At 37.9% G+C, this 17,811-nt stretch overlaps 1 pseudogene; it reads right to left on the minus strand.

The window, feature by feature from the left end:
- Positions 1-13,090: 13,090 nt before the first annotated feature.
- Positions 13,091-14,369, minus strand: LOC140531575 (ornithine decarboxylase-like; annotated as a pseudogene).
- Between the last annotated feature and the right edge of the window lie 3,442 nt (positions 14,370-17,811).

The raw sequence follows: 17,811 nt of genomic DNA on the forward strand, positions 1-17,811 counted from the left end.
CTATGAAGAGATGTCATAGCATCATGGATTTGATCTGGGTTGAAGCCAAATTGAGGCAAGGTAAAGCAATGCTTTTTACGTGAAAATTAAGGTTCTATCTAGGAACCAGTTCAGCATTTGGATCTTGGGAGGACGAACTGGGGTGGGGGGGAGATTGTGGCAGGGGGTTGATTAGTGCTTTAACACAGGTCTTTTATACTGACAAAGTAGGGAATCGTAGTAGTTAGGTTCAAGAGAGAGCTTTTGTTCAATCTATTTTTATGCAAATAAATTCTTTCTAAACATTCCCTGTCTGCTATACACTTCTGTTTTTAATTGCATTGATTTTGATTATGGAAAAGGTTTTCTATTTCATGCAATGAAACTTAGCCATTTTATCTTTTATTAGCATTTTTATCCCCTTTGATCAAGAACTCTTCCCCTTTGGTAGCTGTGAAAAGTAGCTCCTTCCCTTCTCTAATTTGTTTGTGATATAGCTTTTTATATACACACTACGTATCTATTTGGAACTTAATGTGGCATATAATGTGAATGTTGATCTAAACCTAATTTCTGTCAGACTGAAATATAAGCGAGCAAAATCACCTATACTGAGTTCCAGTATTTCCTCTCCATTAGTTGTGAATTTACCTTGTTTTTGTATCTCGGTAATTTGGCTTCCTTCTGTTGCTTTTTTAATAACACATTTGCTAGCAGCTTATCTATTTTATGAGTTTTTCCTCAAGAAAATCTTTGACTTTATTTAATGAACTAATGTTCATTGCTTTCTTTTGTTTTCAGTTTTGTAAACTTATTTTTTGCTTTTTATAATACCTCTTTTTGTTCTTGCTTGTGAATTTCTGATTGGTCGTTCTTACAGATTATTTTTAGGCTACATACCTGATTCATTGAACTACTTTTTCGTTGTTATTGTTTTTAATGAAAATGTTAAGAGAGAGAAATTTTCACTTGAAGACTGCTTTCACTGCATCTCACAAATGTTGGTATGTTACAACACTGTTGCCGTTTAATTAACTGAAATTATTTTTAATGTATTCTTTGACTTATTAATTCTTTAATGTTATAGTCATTTAGTCTCCATTTCATTTTTAAATCTTTCTTCAAATTCTCTTTGTTGACTATAATTTTACTGTATTGAGTTTGGGAAAGGAGCTGTTCAAAATCTCTCATTTTCTTCACTTAAGTCATTTAGCCTCTGTTTACCTATTTATATTCTCTTCTGACATATCTACTTATGAGGGCTAATATATTCTTCCCTTTCCTTCCTCATTTTTTTATCTAACATGTTCTTTTTACTCTCTTTTTCCCCTTCACTTTTCTCTCTCTAAAAATAAGATAAAATGAAATCACACCTAGAATCTGAATCATCTTCCTTTATTGTCTCTCTAAGCCATGAAGTCAGTGGGAGCTCCTTCCTGGAGTGTGTATTACTCATCTCTTCAACCCCTAACTACAATCTAGGCATTTATCCACTTCAAACTGATAGCATGTGCTATATCTAGGTCTCTCTTACCTCTGATGTTTGGGTTTCAGAGGTTTTATCCAGTTCTGTTTTCTTTTTTTATTTTAAAGCAGAGTAACTTTGAAAGTCTTCTCTTCTTTTAAATATTCTTTTTCTTCCTTCTATATTCTCAAGCATTCCATTACCAGAAGCTAGCTAGCTTTTGTCTCCTGCTGCAGTTCCACCCAGCCAGGACCAAAATTCCTCTGGAGTTCAGTTCTCATTTCCCAGACATTATGCTGGCTTTAGGCTTCCCTGGCATCCCTATCCATAGCATGGGTCCAGGCTTTTACATATCTTTTACATTTCTGTGCTGAATATAAGATTTTACTGGTGATTCTCTTTAGTTTTATTGAACATTGCTTCATTTGACATCTTTTAAAAATCTTTACTGTGAAGTTTCTTAGGGGCACTGGGCTCAATGGACACTTACATTGGAAGGATAATATTTGAATTTTCTTTGATGAAATCCAAAAGAAGTTGTGAAATATAGATTACATGTCTATTTAAATTGAGCACATTTAAAAGAACTGTTTTATTCCTACGTCTCTTTATTCACCTAAACATATTTTTTTGATTAACTACCATGTCTTTGGTGTTTAGCTGTAGGGTCTACCCAACCTTGGAGCAACCAGAATGTCACTGTAACATTGAAAACGTTCCTCTAGTTTCTACTGCTGCACTATTTAAATCATTTGAGTTTCTAGACAAGATCTTCAGTGAAACTTCAAGGGAAGGATGTAGAGTTGTTCAATGTTAACATACAAGGTCATCTGCCTGTGGGCATCTAGGCTTTAATTGGTTAATTTCCATGTTGAATACTGCTTCTGATGTTTGACCTTCAAGTGTAAGGTAACAATCAGATATGGGCTAGCTCTACCAAGAATTAATTAGATCTTTTGTTAGTAGATTAAGTAATGAAATTTGACTAGATAGTTACTTTTATAGAAAATAGCCTATGCATTTAAGTTTAAGAGTTTTATTGATTTTTCATATTTTAGAAGTCCTTTGGCTAGTTGTTAGTATTCACTACACTATCCATAATGAGCTGGCAAAGTAGGAATGACTGATAGAAACATTCTTTAATAGAATAGGTTTATCAAATGCATTAGATATGGAGCCATCAGCAGGCATTGCCATCAGCATAAGAGATGTACATGCATATTAAGAAATCTATTTGACTGCTCATAGTGAAAAGAGAACTCAACCAGACATCACAGTGCCTGTATCATAGTTCCAGTTATAGCATTTAGAAGCTGAGACATAGATTGTTACTTTACTTCTAAATCTGTTATCTCTCCTCCTTCCAAACCCCGCCTTTCATGAATTTTTAAAAATTTCTTTCAAATATTTGGGATAGAAAAGGGAAGTCAGAGTTCCCTGAGCACAATTGAGGGGATTGAACTGATAAAACACTCATCAGACTGGCAAAGATGAAAAACAGAATGGCACTTGTTGAAGGAGCTGTGAGAGAAATTGGTTCAGCTGTTCTGTAAAGCAATTTGAATTACAACATATCCCCAAAAGCAATTAAACTGCCCACCCTTTGACCAGTGATACCATTTCCAGGTATTTATACCAAAGAGGTAAAAGATAAAAGGAAAGAAGGCATGTTTACAAAAATATTTATGGCAGCCACTTTTTATTGTAACAGAGAACCAGAAACAAAGTGGGTTCCCATCAACTGAGGAATTATGTAGGGCATATGAAAGCAACATTAGTCCATAAGAAGTGATGAAAAGAATGGAAACCTGGGAAGACTTAGATGAATTTACACAGAATGAAGTAAACAGAACCCAGAGAAAGATTTATAAAATGACTACAATAATGTGAAGAAAACAGCTTTTAAAGAATTAAGAACTCTGATTAATACAATGACCAGTCATGACTTTAAAGGAATGATAATGAAGCATGATTCCTGTCACTTGGCAAGGAGGCCATGGGTTGAAGGTACGATGTGAAACAGATATTTTCACATCCGGGCAATGTATGGATTTTGGGGGGGCATGGCTATACTTGTCCAGTTACACTTATTGAATAAAAAGCCAAGCTTTTGTTTGAGAATCATGAGCAGGGAGTTCTTGTATAGTGTCAACTTTGTACATGCAACCTTTTCTAACCCCCACAAGTGACAGTATTTTGCTATCCTCCCAACCACTTTGCATTAGGGAATGTGTTTATTTGAAAATCTTTATTTCTCTGGTACCTAGCAAAGTGCCTTGCATACAGCAGAAACTTAATATGATATTTGTGGGATGGAATTTTTTTCAGAAGGATACATTTAAAATCTACCACAAAAATGGGAGAGAAGGAAAAGTACTAGAGATATCCTTGTGATTTTTTCCCTTAGAACATGAGTATTGATCAGTTTGTCATGCTCCCAAATTGTCACTATGGAAAGCACAGGAGATTTGATTGTAAAGAGGTGAGGATGAAGATGATGAAGAGGAGGAGCACAAGGATGAGGAGTATTTGTGATATCTAATAATAGCTGACATTTTATGTATTGCCTTGCAATTACACATCACTTTCATATCCATGACCTCATTTTGTCCTTACAACAATCCTTTGAGGTATCAGAGCGCGTATTTCTATCTGCATTTTCTAGGTGGAGAAAAGAGATGAGGAGAATGACTTTTCCAAAGTAATAGTGATATATCTGGGATCAAAATCATAACTAGGGCAGGACATTTGGGGCATTGCCTCAGGCTGCTGAAATTTAGGTGGGGGATAGTGTATTTCCAACCCCAGCAGTGCCTCCACTTACTACCACTACATTTTGAAGATCCATGCCACATTCCCTATCCCCCATACATATTGTAGTACAATTACTTGCCCCTACTCCCTTGTCCTTTCCAGTCTCTAATGCATTGCTTTCCTGAGGCCAGGGAACCAACATATTTGCAGCATATTCTTGCCACAAACCAGACACAAAGTAGACAATCATTTCCCCACCACAGTCCCTCCCACCAACCTTTACATCACCCTTCTCTCCTCCATCCAGGGACTTTAGGGTTCTGAAATCATTGACCTCCTACATGAGCATAAGTAAAACTCTGGAGAATGAGAAGAACTAGCTAGTGTTCTTTCTACAGTTGGGGGTAGAGAGGAGCATAGGTCATGATAATAACAAGCTTTGACTCTGTAAGGGTCAGTGTGAAGGCAGTAAAAGAGGAAGGTGTACATGAGTTAATATTCCAGGAAAAGCAGTGACCCATAGCTGCCTAGGATATAGTATGAGAGTATTGAGCCAAAGACAATGAGACTGGGATGTTGGGAAAGGAAGATATGAATGAATGAATGAATGAATGAATGAATGAATGAATGAAAAAGCATGAATGAATTAATGAAAAATCATTTATTCAGCATTCACCATGCAATGTGCTGAGCTCTAGAGATACAAATGAAAAGGAGGAAAAGAAAAAGACCCCAAAGACCAAAACTGTTCACTTCATATTATTGCTCAGGACTGGCCCTGTCTGTGACCTTAACTTCAGCCCACCCCCAAAACAGATCCATTTCTCAATAACATTTTCCAAACATTTCACTTACTGAAGCAGACTTTTCCCTGCTCAGAGGACAAAATTAATCTTAATAAACTCAAAGTCTTTCTATGGCTTGACTCCCGAGGGAGCACAAAGGCATGAAGGCAATTATCTGAAACTAAGGGCTGGCTTTCTCATAGGCAGCCAGCTGTTAATTACTCTGGGTGTTCTATCAACTTAAATGCCTGTCTTCTTTCCATCCACTATTCTGCTCTACCTATTGCCTTATTTCATTAGGTGGCCCCTGAGTGAGAACATTATGGACCACATATTCTGTTTCCAACATTCCAGACACACAATCGAGTTTTATTCATTTTTCTCCTTAATCCCCAAGTTCAAATTTTGCAATTATATCTTTTTTGTTGTTGTTGTTGCACAGAACAGCTTTCTGCCAACACTGTTGACAGGGATTGTTGTGACACCTTAACATGTGCTAACAAAATGCATGCCTGAGTAGGGAGCCATTTAAATCTGCATCATGACAGACTAATTGCCTATGCAGGCTATCAAAATTGGTTGATTTCCCAAGGGAAAAAGAAGTGTTTTATAATTTTGAAAATTTCTTTCATCCTTTATGTGTAACAGAAACAAAGTCATTAATCAATTCACTTAACTTTACAAATCCACATTCCTGCCTTTGATTTTCAGTGACAGAAACTTGAGGGGACTGGATCCAATAGTAATGAGGAGGGGAGATTCTTCTTTAAAAGTCTTCTGAAGAAGACCATCCCAACACTTTCATATTGTAGCATATTTTACTAGAGAGCACAAGGTCCTATACTTAGATTGTGCCATTTTTAAGTAATTTGAGTCATTTTTGGAAGCATTCCCAGTTTTACAGTTGCATGCTGGGATCTGAACTTCACTGAGATTTCTTGCAATGTATTTCAAGTACAGTAGACAGAATACTACCAAGTATGTTATTCCTGAGACTACTAGCTCCACAATTTATTTTCTTAACCAGCCTCCATGGTACACATACATATCATTCAGTCAGTCAACACAAATTTATTAAGTGCTTACTATGGATGTGCCAGGCATTGTGCTAAGTATTGGGGATACAAAGAAAAGGGGGCAAAAGTAGCTCCTGCCTTTAAGGAGCTTGCATTATAATGAGAAAAATAACATGTAAATGATTCAGTTTGCGCAAGAAATATCCAGAGTAGATGGAAGGGTGAGAGAGGAGGGCAGGAGCAGCTGGGGGAACTGGCAAAAGCCTCCTGCAGAAGAGGGACTGGGGATGGATCTTGAAGGAAGTTGGGGAAAATTAGAAATAGAGATCAAAGAACAGAACAGTCCAGACATGGAAGATAGCCATTGAAAAGCCAAAGATGGAAAAGGAATGCTATGTTAGAGGAATTGCAAAGTAGGATTGTGTAGCTGCATTGTGGAGCCCATGTGGAGAGGAGTAATGTAAGAAAACTGGAAAAAGATCAAATAAAAGCTTGTGTTTGTGTTTTTAAAGAGTGGAACAGGTGATTTCTTTGATGTAGGAAATTCTCTAGGAGGAAACTTTCTCTACCAAAACAGATCAGGTTTGCTCTGAAATCTTGGCCTTGCTTTGGGAAGTAATGGAATATAAAAACAAGTCTCTTGTTTTGCAAGCATAAAATCCTGAAAATCTTGACAGACAGTCTGCTTTCCTTCCTAGCTCCTTCCCTCCCCTCTCTCCTCCCTTTTTTCCTTACCCCTTCTTCTTTACTTCCTCCCTTCTTCCTTCCCTCCTTCTCTCCCTCCCTCCTTCCTTCTCTCCCTTCCTCCTTCCTCCTTTCCTTTCTTTCTTTCATTCTCTCTTTTTCTTTCTTTCTTTCTTTCTTTCTTTCTTTCTTTCTTTCTTTCTTTCTTTCTTTCTTTCTTTCTTTCTTTCTTTCTTTCTCTCTCTCTCTCTTTCTTTCTCTCTCTCTCTCTCTCCTTCCTTCCTTCCTTCCTTCCTTCCTTCCTTCCTTCCTTCCTTCCTTCCTTCCTTCCTTCTCTCCTATCCACTTTTGCCTGAAATCTAGGTTTTATCCACAATGGCCCCCTTACCCTACCCCCACAGACTCATTGTAATTATCATCATCAGCTGGGACAGCAGCGCTAGTCCCCAGATGCCCCCTCTATCTCTTCCTTGGTCAAATTGCATGTTGAGCATCTCCATTTACCCCCATTCTCAATGTATATTCTATCTATAATGAGGTTTCTCTTTCAGGGTGCAGGAAAAACACTATCTTTTCAAGTTGTTGATCCTCAATGTTTGCAGGAACCAACATATTCAGGGATTTGAAGAAATAACTTCATCACCTGAAATGAATCTCTGATGTTCTGTTGCATTCTTCTCTAGAATTAGAAAGTTTGCAGTTCTTTGCAAATTACATGAAATAGAGGAGGAGCCAAGATGGGGGAGTAGAAAGATACACATATGCTAGCTCCTAACCCACAGCCCATAAAATACCTGTAAAGAAGAACTCCCAACAAATTCTGGAGCAGCAGAAGCCACAGAACAATGGAGTGGAGGAGATTTCTGTTCCAGAGAGACCTGAAAAACTGACACAAAAGGTCCATCGTGCACTGACCTGGAGCAGAGAGCCCAACCCTGCCTTGGCTGCGCGGCACCAAGGGGAGCAGATCCGAGCAGGCTTCAAGGACAGAATCTCCAGCAGCCCTGCAGGTCCCTCTACTCACAGGCACCAAAGGTCAGTGAGAGGGTCTTTTCAGCTCCCCGAGCAGGCAGTGGGGTGTCCCCATGACTCAGGCCCCCTCGGGAGGCAGCAGCAGAGGCAGCAGCAGATAGGGGCTCCTAAAGCAGACAGGAGCTTGGATCCATTATTGAAGGTCTCTGCACAAACCCCCAGAGGGAACTGAACCCCATGTGGCAGCCCTGCACCCACCTGAGCACCTGAACTTAATCTCACACTGAATAACAGCCCTGCCCCCACTGAAAGCCCTAAGGCTGGGAAGCAGCATTTGAATCTCAGACCCCAAGTGCTGGCTGGGAGGATCAGGAGGCAAAGTGGGTGTGGAGAGGAAACTCAGAAGTCAGGTAACTGTATGGGAAAATGCCCAGAAAAGGGAAAAAAAATAAGACCATAGAAGGTTACTTTCTTGGTGAACAGATATTTTCTCCCATCCTTTCAGATGAGGAAGAACAATGCTTACCATCAGGGAAAGACATAGAAGTCAAGGCTTCTGTATCCCAAACATCCAAAACAAATATTCAGTGGATTCAGGCCATGGAAGAGCTCAAAAAGGATTTTGAAAACCAAGTTAGAGAGGTGGAGGAAAAACTGGGAAGAGAAATGAGAGAGATGCAAGAAAAGCATGAAAAGCAGGTCCACACCTTGCTAATGGAGACCAAAAAAATGTTGAAGAAAATAACACCTTTAAAAATAGGCTAACTCAATTGGCAAGAGAGATTCAAAAAGCCAATGAGGAGAAGAATACTTTCAAAAGCAGAATTAGCTAAATGGAAAAGGAAGTCTAAAAGCTCACTGAAGAAAATAATTCTTTCAAAATTAGAATGGAACAGATGGAGGCTAATGACTTTATGAGAAACAAAGAAATCACAAAATAAAACCAAAAGAATGAAAAAAATGGAAGATAATGTGAAATATCTCATTGGAAAAACAACTGACCTGGAAAATAGATCCAGGAGAGACAATTTAAAAATTATGGGACTACCAGAAAGCCATGATCAAAAAAGGAGCCTAGACATCATCTTTCATGAAATTATCAAGGAAAACTGCCCTGAGATTCTAGAACCAGAGGGCAAAATAAATATTCAAGGAATCCACAGATCACCACCTGAAAGAGATCCAAAAAGAGAAACTCCTAGGAACATTGTGGCCAAATTCCACAGTTCCCTGGTCAAGGAGAAAATATTGCAAGCAGCTAGAAAGAAACAGTTCAAGTACTGTGGAAATACAATCAGGATAACACAAGATCTAGCAGCTTCTACATTAAGGGATCGAAGGGAGTGGAATATGATATTCCAGAAGTCAAAGGAACTAGGACTAAAACCAAGAATCACCTACCCAGCAAAACTGAGTATAATACTTCAGGGGAAAAATTGGTCTTTCAATGAAATAGAGGACTTTCAAGCATTCTTGATGAAAAGACCAGAGCTGAAAAGAAAATCTGACTTCCAAATACAAGACTTAAGCATGAAAAGGTGAACAGGAAAGATAAATCATAAATCTTTAAAGTTGAGCTGGTTACATTCCTAAATAGATAGATGATATTTGTAACTCTTGAGATTCTTTTCAGTATTAGCATAGTTGGAGGGAATATATATATATATATATATACATACATATGTATGTATATATATATATATATATACATACATATATATGTATATATGTATATACACATATATAATATATGTATATCATATATATACATATGTATTATATATATATGGAGAGAGAGAGAGAGAGAGAGAGAGAGAGAGAGAGAGAGAGAGAGAGAGAGAGAGAGGGAGAGAGAGGGAGAGAGAGTGTGTGTGCACAGGGTGAGATGAATATTAGAGAATGATATCTAAAAATTAAAATTAAGTTATGAGACAGGAATGTACTAGAAGAGGGAGAAAGGGAGAGGTAGAATGGGGTAAATTATCTCACATAAAGGTGGCAACAAAAAGCTTTTACAGTGAAGAGGAAGAGGGGGAAGATGAGAGGGAATGAATGAATCTTACTCTCATCAAATTTGGCATAAGAAGGGCATTCCCTCCTTGCATACACATTCATTTGGGTATATGAAAACGTATCTTACCCTACAGAAAAAGATAAGCGAAAATGATATGGAGGGGGTGATGATAGAAGGGAGGGCAGATTAGGTGAGAGAATTCATGCTATCTTTGATGTGGGAGGGGAAAGATGGGGAGAAATTTTGAAACTCAAAATCTTGTGAAAGTGAATATTGAAAAGTAAAAATAAATAAATTTGAAAATTTTTTTTTAAAAAATGAAAAATGATGCAAGTCCTCTTTTAGAGTCTTGCCCCAATGTCCTCTTGTGTTGAGGAGGTGGCAACTGGTTCCAAAGTCAGCATGGCATAGTGTAAAAGAGTATTGGACTTGTGGGATCAAGAGATTTCTAAGCTCAAATTCTGCCTCCAAACTTACTTTGACATATTGTAAATCCCCTGAGCCTGAGTGAAACAGGAAAAATATTTGTTGTAGTGGTCACCTTCAAAGGTTTGTTCCATGAGTCAAATAAGATACTATACATGTATATAAATCATCTTGAAAACCTTAAACATACTTTCTAAATGTCAACTGTTATTATTCCAGGAAAATGCTGTCAGCACCTGCTAATAGGCTTGAAGCCCTTCAAATACCAGTGATAAGACTGATTGGCTAAGTTCAGAGAGATTCTTCATTCAAGGCCTGACCATCAGATAATTGATTTTGAGGGGCACAATTCATAGAGACCATCTACCAAGGTGTAAACAATTTACATTGTTGCTTCCACTGATAAAATCACAGATGCTGAAGTAAATTAGGGAAGTCTTGACAGAGGGATGACGGATTGAATATGCAGAATAAGACTTATTTTTTGTGGATATGGCCAATCTAGGAATCTGGATTGCTTGACTAGGAGTATTTTTAGCAAGAGTTTTGTTTTTCTTTCTTACTTTTTTTCCCAAGAGGGAGGAGGAGATGGGAAATAAAGAAAATAAGTTCTTATTTTTTAAAAGAGTGATAGAATCCTTTAATGAAAAAACTCATGCTAAAAAATTAAGTTTGTTGTTCAGTAATTCAGTCATGTTCATTTCTGTGATCGCATGGACCATAGCATGTCATGTCCTTCTATCCTTGACTATCTCTTAAAGTCTGTCCAAATTCATGTCCATTTTTTCCATGATACTATCTACCCATCTCATCTTCTGCCATTCCCTTTTCCTTTTGTTTTCAATCTTTCCCACCATCGGGGTCTTTTCCAATAAGAAAAATTAAATTAGGCAATTATTTTCCAGGATATTGGTTGTCATTGTTGTCCATCCTTTGTTCTCAAAGAGGACCAATGACATCACGAGAGTGGTGTCTTGATTTGTGTGTGAACTGAACTTAAGTGAGGCAGAGCTTCACTAAGTCATCAGCTCTCTTTCTCTCCTTGCTCTCTCTCCACTCCAGTCATAGAAGTCCAGTAGTAAGACAAAAGTCAAGACAAGTGGTGGTGGCCCAGGATGCAATGGGTGACCTTGGCTTTTCTAAATTAAGGTCTTTCCCAGGTCTCAGTTTGTCTTAGGCCACACCCATTCAATGACTAAGGGCTTTTTAAAAATTGAAAAAAAAAAAAAAGATGGTCCAATTCTCCATCATAAAGATATCGGTTTGGGAAGGGAAGATGCCCAGAGTTTCTGGCCAGAACAGAAAACCACTGCTATTTACACTCATTCTAAGGCATCCAAATCTAAATGATGAGCCACCAAGACTTCAGCTGACCATTAAAAGAAAGTCAGAGTGATTTGAGTTTAAAGGCTCAGTTAAGTAGTTCCATTTGAAACATAAAGGGTTATCTAGAAACCTGTTTTTTTCAAAGCTATATTTCAAGAAATTATAAAAGAAAACCGAATAGGACAAAAATGTAAATTGTCCCTGTTTTTTAAAATAAAAATTATTTTTTTAAAAATCTAGTCTTCTACCCCCAAAATATCTTACCAAATATAAGTGACCAAGAAATTATATTCCTATATACTGAGCCCCCACGTATAAGGATATGGTGCTCCAAGTGAAGAGAGGGACCATATGTGGTGAGGAAAAAGGAAGAGGAAGAAAAGGAGGAAGAAAAAGAAGAGGAAGAAAAAAAGGTTGAAGGAGAAGGAGGAGGAGAAGGAGAACTCAACCTCCCAAGGGTTGTCATGTTCTTTTAGTCATCTCTAGTCATTACAAAATTTTCCTACCCTTAAGCCAAAATTTGCCTCTTTGCAGCTTCCAAGCTTATCTCCTGATTTTATCCTTTAGGGACAAGTCTAATCTTTTTTCTGTTTGACAACTTTTCATTCTTGTCCTTCATCCCCTTGTCCTTCAACCAGACTTTATCTTATATGGATCAAGAGGACACTTCATTTTCCTGGTAATTCTATTCTCACCACCTCCTTCAGCCTCCTCTCCCCTCTGATTGTAGGGATGGAGAATGGAGTGCCAAATTCCTCCCTATGCCTTCCTAGAGGGCAGAAACTAGACTCTCTCAGTTCATTCAGCTCTACATCTGTTGCTATAAGTCATTTCAGCTCCATGGAACAAGATACCCCTTGGTCTCCCCCAACCCTTTCATGCCCCCTTTTGTGTGTTGTCTCCTCCCATTAGATTGTAAGCCCCTTGAGACCAAGAACTGTCTTTCTTTTTATTAACTGTATCCCCCAGTGCTTAGTCCAGTGCCTGGTATTAGAAAGTGCTTAAAAAATGTTTATTGGATTATTGAACTGGATTACACTCCTTCAGACATTAGTCAATTTTTCCTTTTGGTCCATATTAAGCTGTGGGACTCAGAACTATGCAATCACTAGGACAGAATACAAAGGAAGAGGAATTTCATTTCTAGAAACTATGAATCTCTTAATGCTGCTCAAAATCAAATTAGTTTTTCTGGCTGCCATACTAAATTGCTACCTCATAGCAATAATAATAGACAATATTTGTATAGTACCTGTGTGCCTAACATTGTGCCAAGCACTTTATGAATATTATCTTATTTGACACTGATAATCCTGGCAGGTAGGTGTTACTTTTGTTTACTTCAATATACTTTTATTTTAAAACAGGTCACAACACTAAACTCAATCTTATTCTACCATTTTATACTCTACAAATGCTTGCTTAGCAGCTGAGAGGCAAGCTTTAGAAGCACGTCTGAAAAGTGAATAAAAATCCATATAAAACAAATATTCAAATAGTTTCCATAGGAACACAGATAAGTGTGGCCCCATCTCTTCATCTTCTATATTGTTGCATTTGTGCCAACCCTATTCTTAAAACATATTTAACTGTATCAGGAATTAAGCTAATGGTCCCCCAAAATGCTCTAATTCGAGCTAAACTTGCAATTAATGACTACAAACAGTATCTATACATTAATACTAGCTGAAGTGCAAGTTGTTGAGTGATCTTTGATTCCACTTTCCCAAGCACAAGATAATGGCAAAGTGTTGCTCTCCCGATCCTCTACTTCTGCCAGAAAACGTTGCTTCTTGGTTTGTTACATGCATTGCCATGCTGGTCCAGATATCACATAATAGTAGGTGTCTGGAATCCATTGAAAGTAGAAGCAGCAACAACAGTATAAGCAGCCATGTTTTCAAAGAGCATCAAATCTCCTACATGCATTTCTGCTAAATCACAGCGTTCAACAGTTCAATCAAGGCCATCACCTGTTGGTCCCCATATGCCGCAAGAGTAATGCTTCTCATCTGGTTTGGGTCTCTTTTGTAGAGCAGGTTTAACATGAGCATGATCAAATAGGATACAATTACATGATCCATATAGTCCATCATTTACATAGTACATAAAGGTTTGGTCATTTGCATCATCTTCATCATCAGAACCTGTCTGTTCCTTTAATAAAAGCTTTTTGGCAATGATGTGGGGCAGCTGGGTGGTGCAGTGGATAGAGCACCAGTGCAGGAGTCAGGAGGACCTGAGTTCAAATCTCACCTCAGACACTTGACACTCACTAGCTGTGTGACTTTGGGCAAGTCACTTTACCCCAGCTACCTCATCCTGGGTCATCCCCAGTCATCCTAATGAATATCTGTTCACTGAATTCAGATGACTGGGGAGGAGAAGTGAGGCTGGTGATCTGCACAGCCCTCCCTCACTTAAAACAAAGTCAAGTGCAAGTCATATCATCATTTCTCTGATGGCTGACCTTCTTTGGCAATGAAGGATGAACACACACCTTTTGGCAATGATGTTAACTGCAAATGTGAAAGCTTATGCATTATAGTATCTGCCTAGTTCAGCTATGATTCTCACTCCAGAGTCAGAAGGAAAATACTTGTCCAATGCTGGATTGATTACACTTGAGATCTCTTCAAATTTAAGCTTTACATCTTCAGAACGAGGAAAGCCACCACCAATAACAAGAAGATACATGTTGAAACCAAACTCCACCCCCATGTCAAAGACACATCAAGCATCAGAAACTGCTTGGATGAAGGTTTCTGGATAAGTACAACCACTTTCCACATGGAAACTGACTCCAATAACATGAGAGTGGCACCACATTTAACCCTTAGAGGACAGACAGCTTTGGAGTCATCAGTGGCGATCATCAAAATCAGCTGTGCCTTTGGATGAACTCTGGCAACTTTCATTAGGTCTACTTTGCTATCAAAAGTTATCATTTATACTTCATTGTTGGCAGCATACTTAATTTGTGACTCTTGTTTGCATGGATTTGCATAGATTATCCTCTCTGGAGGCACCCCAAGACTTTGTACTAATTGTGTTTCAGTCTTGCTAGCACAATCAATCCTGCTCCTAAAGCGACAAGTGTCTTCACTACAATTCTGCTGTCATTACATTTAATAGCATAAAAAGGAGTTACTTGAGGAAGAGCTTTGTACCATCTCAGATGTTTCTTTAGAATGTCACCATGGTCAGCAACACAGAAGGTATCTTTATCATCGGAAGAACAAACTTCATTAATTTTCCGGTCCAGAATATCCTTAGCAGTAAAGCCTTCATCAAGGAAATGGAAGTTAAATTCGCCATTGCTAAAGTTGTTTATAGTTTCTTGGCGTTCTTCTAAAGTACAGCAAAATGGAAAACTAAAAGATGGGATTTAGATAGGCTATTTTACACCGAAGGTGGTTCTCCAGGAAGACAAAGTCCTGTGAAATACAAGACTACGTTGTGCCTTCGGTGCAGCCCTTATACTGGACATTCTCTTAAAGGGCATGGATGCAGTGGACAGACCCCATGGAGATGCTCCAGATGAAGGGAATTCAACAGCTAAGATGTCTTCCCCCAACCTGTGCCACCGTTCAGCTGCCTCCTGCCCAAGCAGAGGAGCCGCACCCAGTCGCCAGCCCCAGGTGGCATGAGAGCTGGTGGCAGAGGAGCTAGCAGCCATGGAGGCTAAAGGGGTATGACTGGTAGGTGTTATTATTACCCCCATTTCACTGATGAGAAAAGTGAGGTAGAAAGTGGTTAAATGATTTGTTCAAAGTTACACAACTGGTAAATATCTGAGGCTGTATCTGAACTTAGGTCTTCTTGATTCCAGGTTCACTGCTCTACCTACTGCCACACCTAACTACTCAAACTCATTGAATCCGAGGTTCACTAACATCCTCACGCCCAATTTTTTTCAGAAACGTTGCTAACTAACCATGCCTCCCCCTACTTGTGATTTTCCACCCTTTTTGAAAAGAACTTAAATGTAATTCTTTCAACCAGTCAACCAACATTTGTTTTTCATGTTAAACATAAATAAATAACATTTAAATTTTCATTTATCTCTGGAGGAAATGTTTTGGGCGAGGATCTTTCAATTTAGAGGACTCTATTATTGTGTTAGCTAATAATTTTCACCCATGAAATAATAAACTGATTACTTTCCAGAGTAAAATGTCTTAAAATTAGAGCAAAAAAAAAAAGTCAGTTTGAGTCCCAATTCATCCTTAACCTCAAAGAGATATAATATTTGTCCTTCCCGTCTTTTTTCCTTTTTTTATTTAGTATTTTCTTTTTCCTTAGTTACAAGAAAAGCACTTTTTAATATTGATTTTTAAAACTTCAACTTAAAAATCCTTTAAACTTAAAAAAACCTTTAAACTTAAAACCTTAAAACTCCAAATTCTCTCCCTTCTTCCTCCATCGCTCCCATTGAGAAGGCAAATAATTCAATACAGGTTATACATGTGTAGTCATGCAAAACATTTCCATAATAACCATGTTGTGAAGGAAAACATAAACAAAAAAAGCTCAAGAGAAGGTTTTAAAAAAGATGCTACAATCTATATTCAGACACCATCAGTTATTTTTCTGGGGATGGATAGTGTTTTCCACTAGAAGTTCTTCAGAGTTGTCTTGGATTGTTGTATTGCTGAGAATAGTTAAATCATTCACAGCTGGTCATCATACAATATTGCTGTTACTTTGTTCAGCCGTACATTTCACTTTGCACCAGTTCATATCTTTTCAAGTTTATCTAAGAGCATCCTGCTCATCGTTTCTTACACTATGATAGTGTTCACATCACAACCACATACCGTAATTTGTTCAGACATTCCCTGATTGATGGGCATCCCCTCAATTTCTAATTCTTTAACCCAGAAAGAGCTGCTAAAAATATTTTTGTACATATAGGTCCTTTTCCTTTTTGTTTTCTTTAATCTCTTTTGGGATACAGACCTAGTAGTGGTATTGGTAGGTCAAGGGCATGCATTGTTTTATAGCCCTTTAGGCCCAGTTCCAAAATGCTATACAGAATAATTGAATTAGTTCACAACTCCACCAGCAATGCAATGTCTCATTTTTCCCACATTTGTCATTTACTTTATCTGTGCTATAAGCCAATCTAATCAGTATGAGGTAGTAGCTTTGAATTGTTTTAATTTTAATTTCTCCAATCAATAATGAATTAGAGTATTTTTCCATATGGCTGTAGACAGCTTTGATTATTTCATCTGAAAAGTGATCATATATTTTGATCATTCATCAATTGGGGAATGACTCTTATTTTTATAAATTTGACTCAGCTCTCCATATGTTTAAGAAATGAGACCTTTATCAGAAACACTTGCTTCAAATTTTTTTTACAGTTCTAGTGGTAACTATTTCCCTCTGTCCTCCCTCCCCCTCATTTATTCTGTTCTCTCTCACCCTGTCCCTCCTCAAAAGTGTTTTGCTTCTGACTATCCCTCCCCCAATCTGCCCTCCCTCCTATCACCCTCCATTCTTTTATTCCCTTTCCCTTCTACTTCACTATAGGATAAGACAGATTTCTATATCCAATTGAGTGCATTTGTTATTCCCTCTTTAAGCCAATTCTTATGTGAGTAAGGTTCACTAACTCCCCTTCACCTCCCCCATCTTCCCTTCCAATGTAAAAGCTTTTTCTTGCCTCTATGTGAAATCATTTACCCCATTCTATTTCTTCCTTTGTCTTTCTCACAGTTCATTCCTCTCTCTCATCCCTTAATTTTTAGATATCATTCCTTCATATTCAATCCACACCTCTGCTCTCTATCTATATATACACTCTTTCTAACTATTCTAATAATGAGAAAGGTCTTATGAGTTATAAATATCATCTTCTCAGGTAGGAATGTAAGCAGTTTAACCTTATTGAATCCTGTATGCTTCTCCTTTTCTGTTTGCCTTTTGATGCTTCTCTTGGGTCTTGTATTTGAAAGTCAAATTTTCTTTTCAGCTCTGGTCTTTTCATTAAGAATGCTTGAAAGTCCCCTATTTCATTAAATATCCATTTTTCCCCCTGAAGGATTATACTCAGTTTGCTGAGTAGATGATCCTTGGTTGTAATCCTAGCTATTTTGCCCTCCAGAATATATTTCAAACCCTCTGATCCTTTAATGTAGAAGCTGCTAAATCTTGTATTATCCTGACTGTGGCTCCATGATATTTGAATTCTTTTTTTTTTTTTTGGTTGCTTGCAATATTTTCTCCATGATCTGACAGCTCTGGAATTTGGATATAACATCTCTGGGAGTTTTCTCTTTTAGGAGGTGATCAGTGATTCTTTCCATTTCTATTTTACTTTCTGATCTAGAATATCAGGGCAATTTTCCTTGATAATCTCTTGAAAGATGATGGCTAGGT

Source organism: Notamacropus eugenii, chromosome 3 (genome assembly GCF_028372415.1).
Source record: "Notamacropus eugenii isolate mMacEug1 chromosome 3, mMacEug1.pri_v2, whole genome shotgun sequence".
Classification (NCBI taxonomy): Eukaryota; Metazoa; Chordata; class Mammalia; order Diprotodontia; family Macropodidae; genus Notamacropus; species Notamacropus eugenii.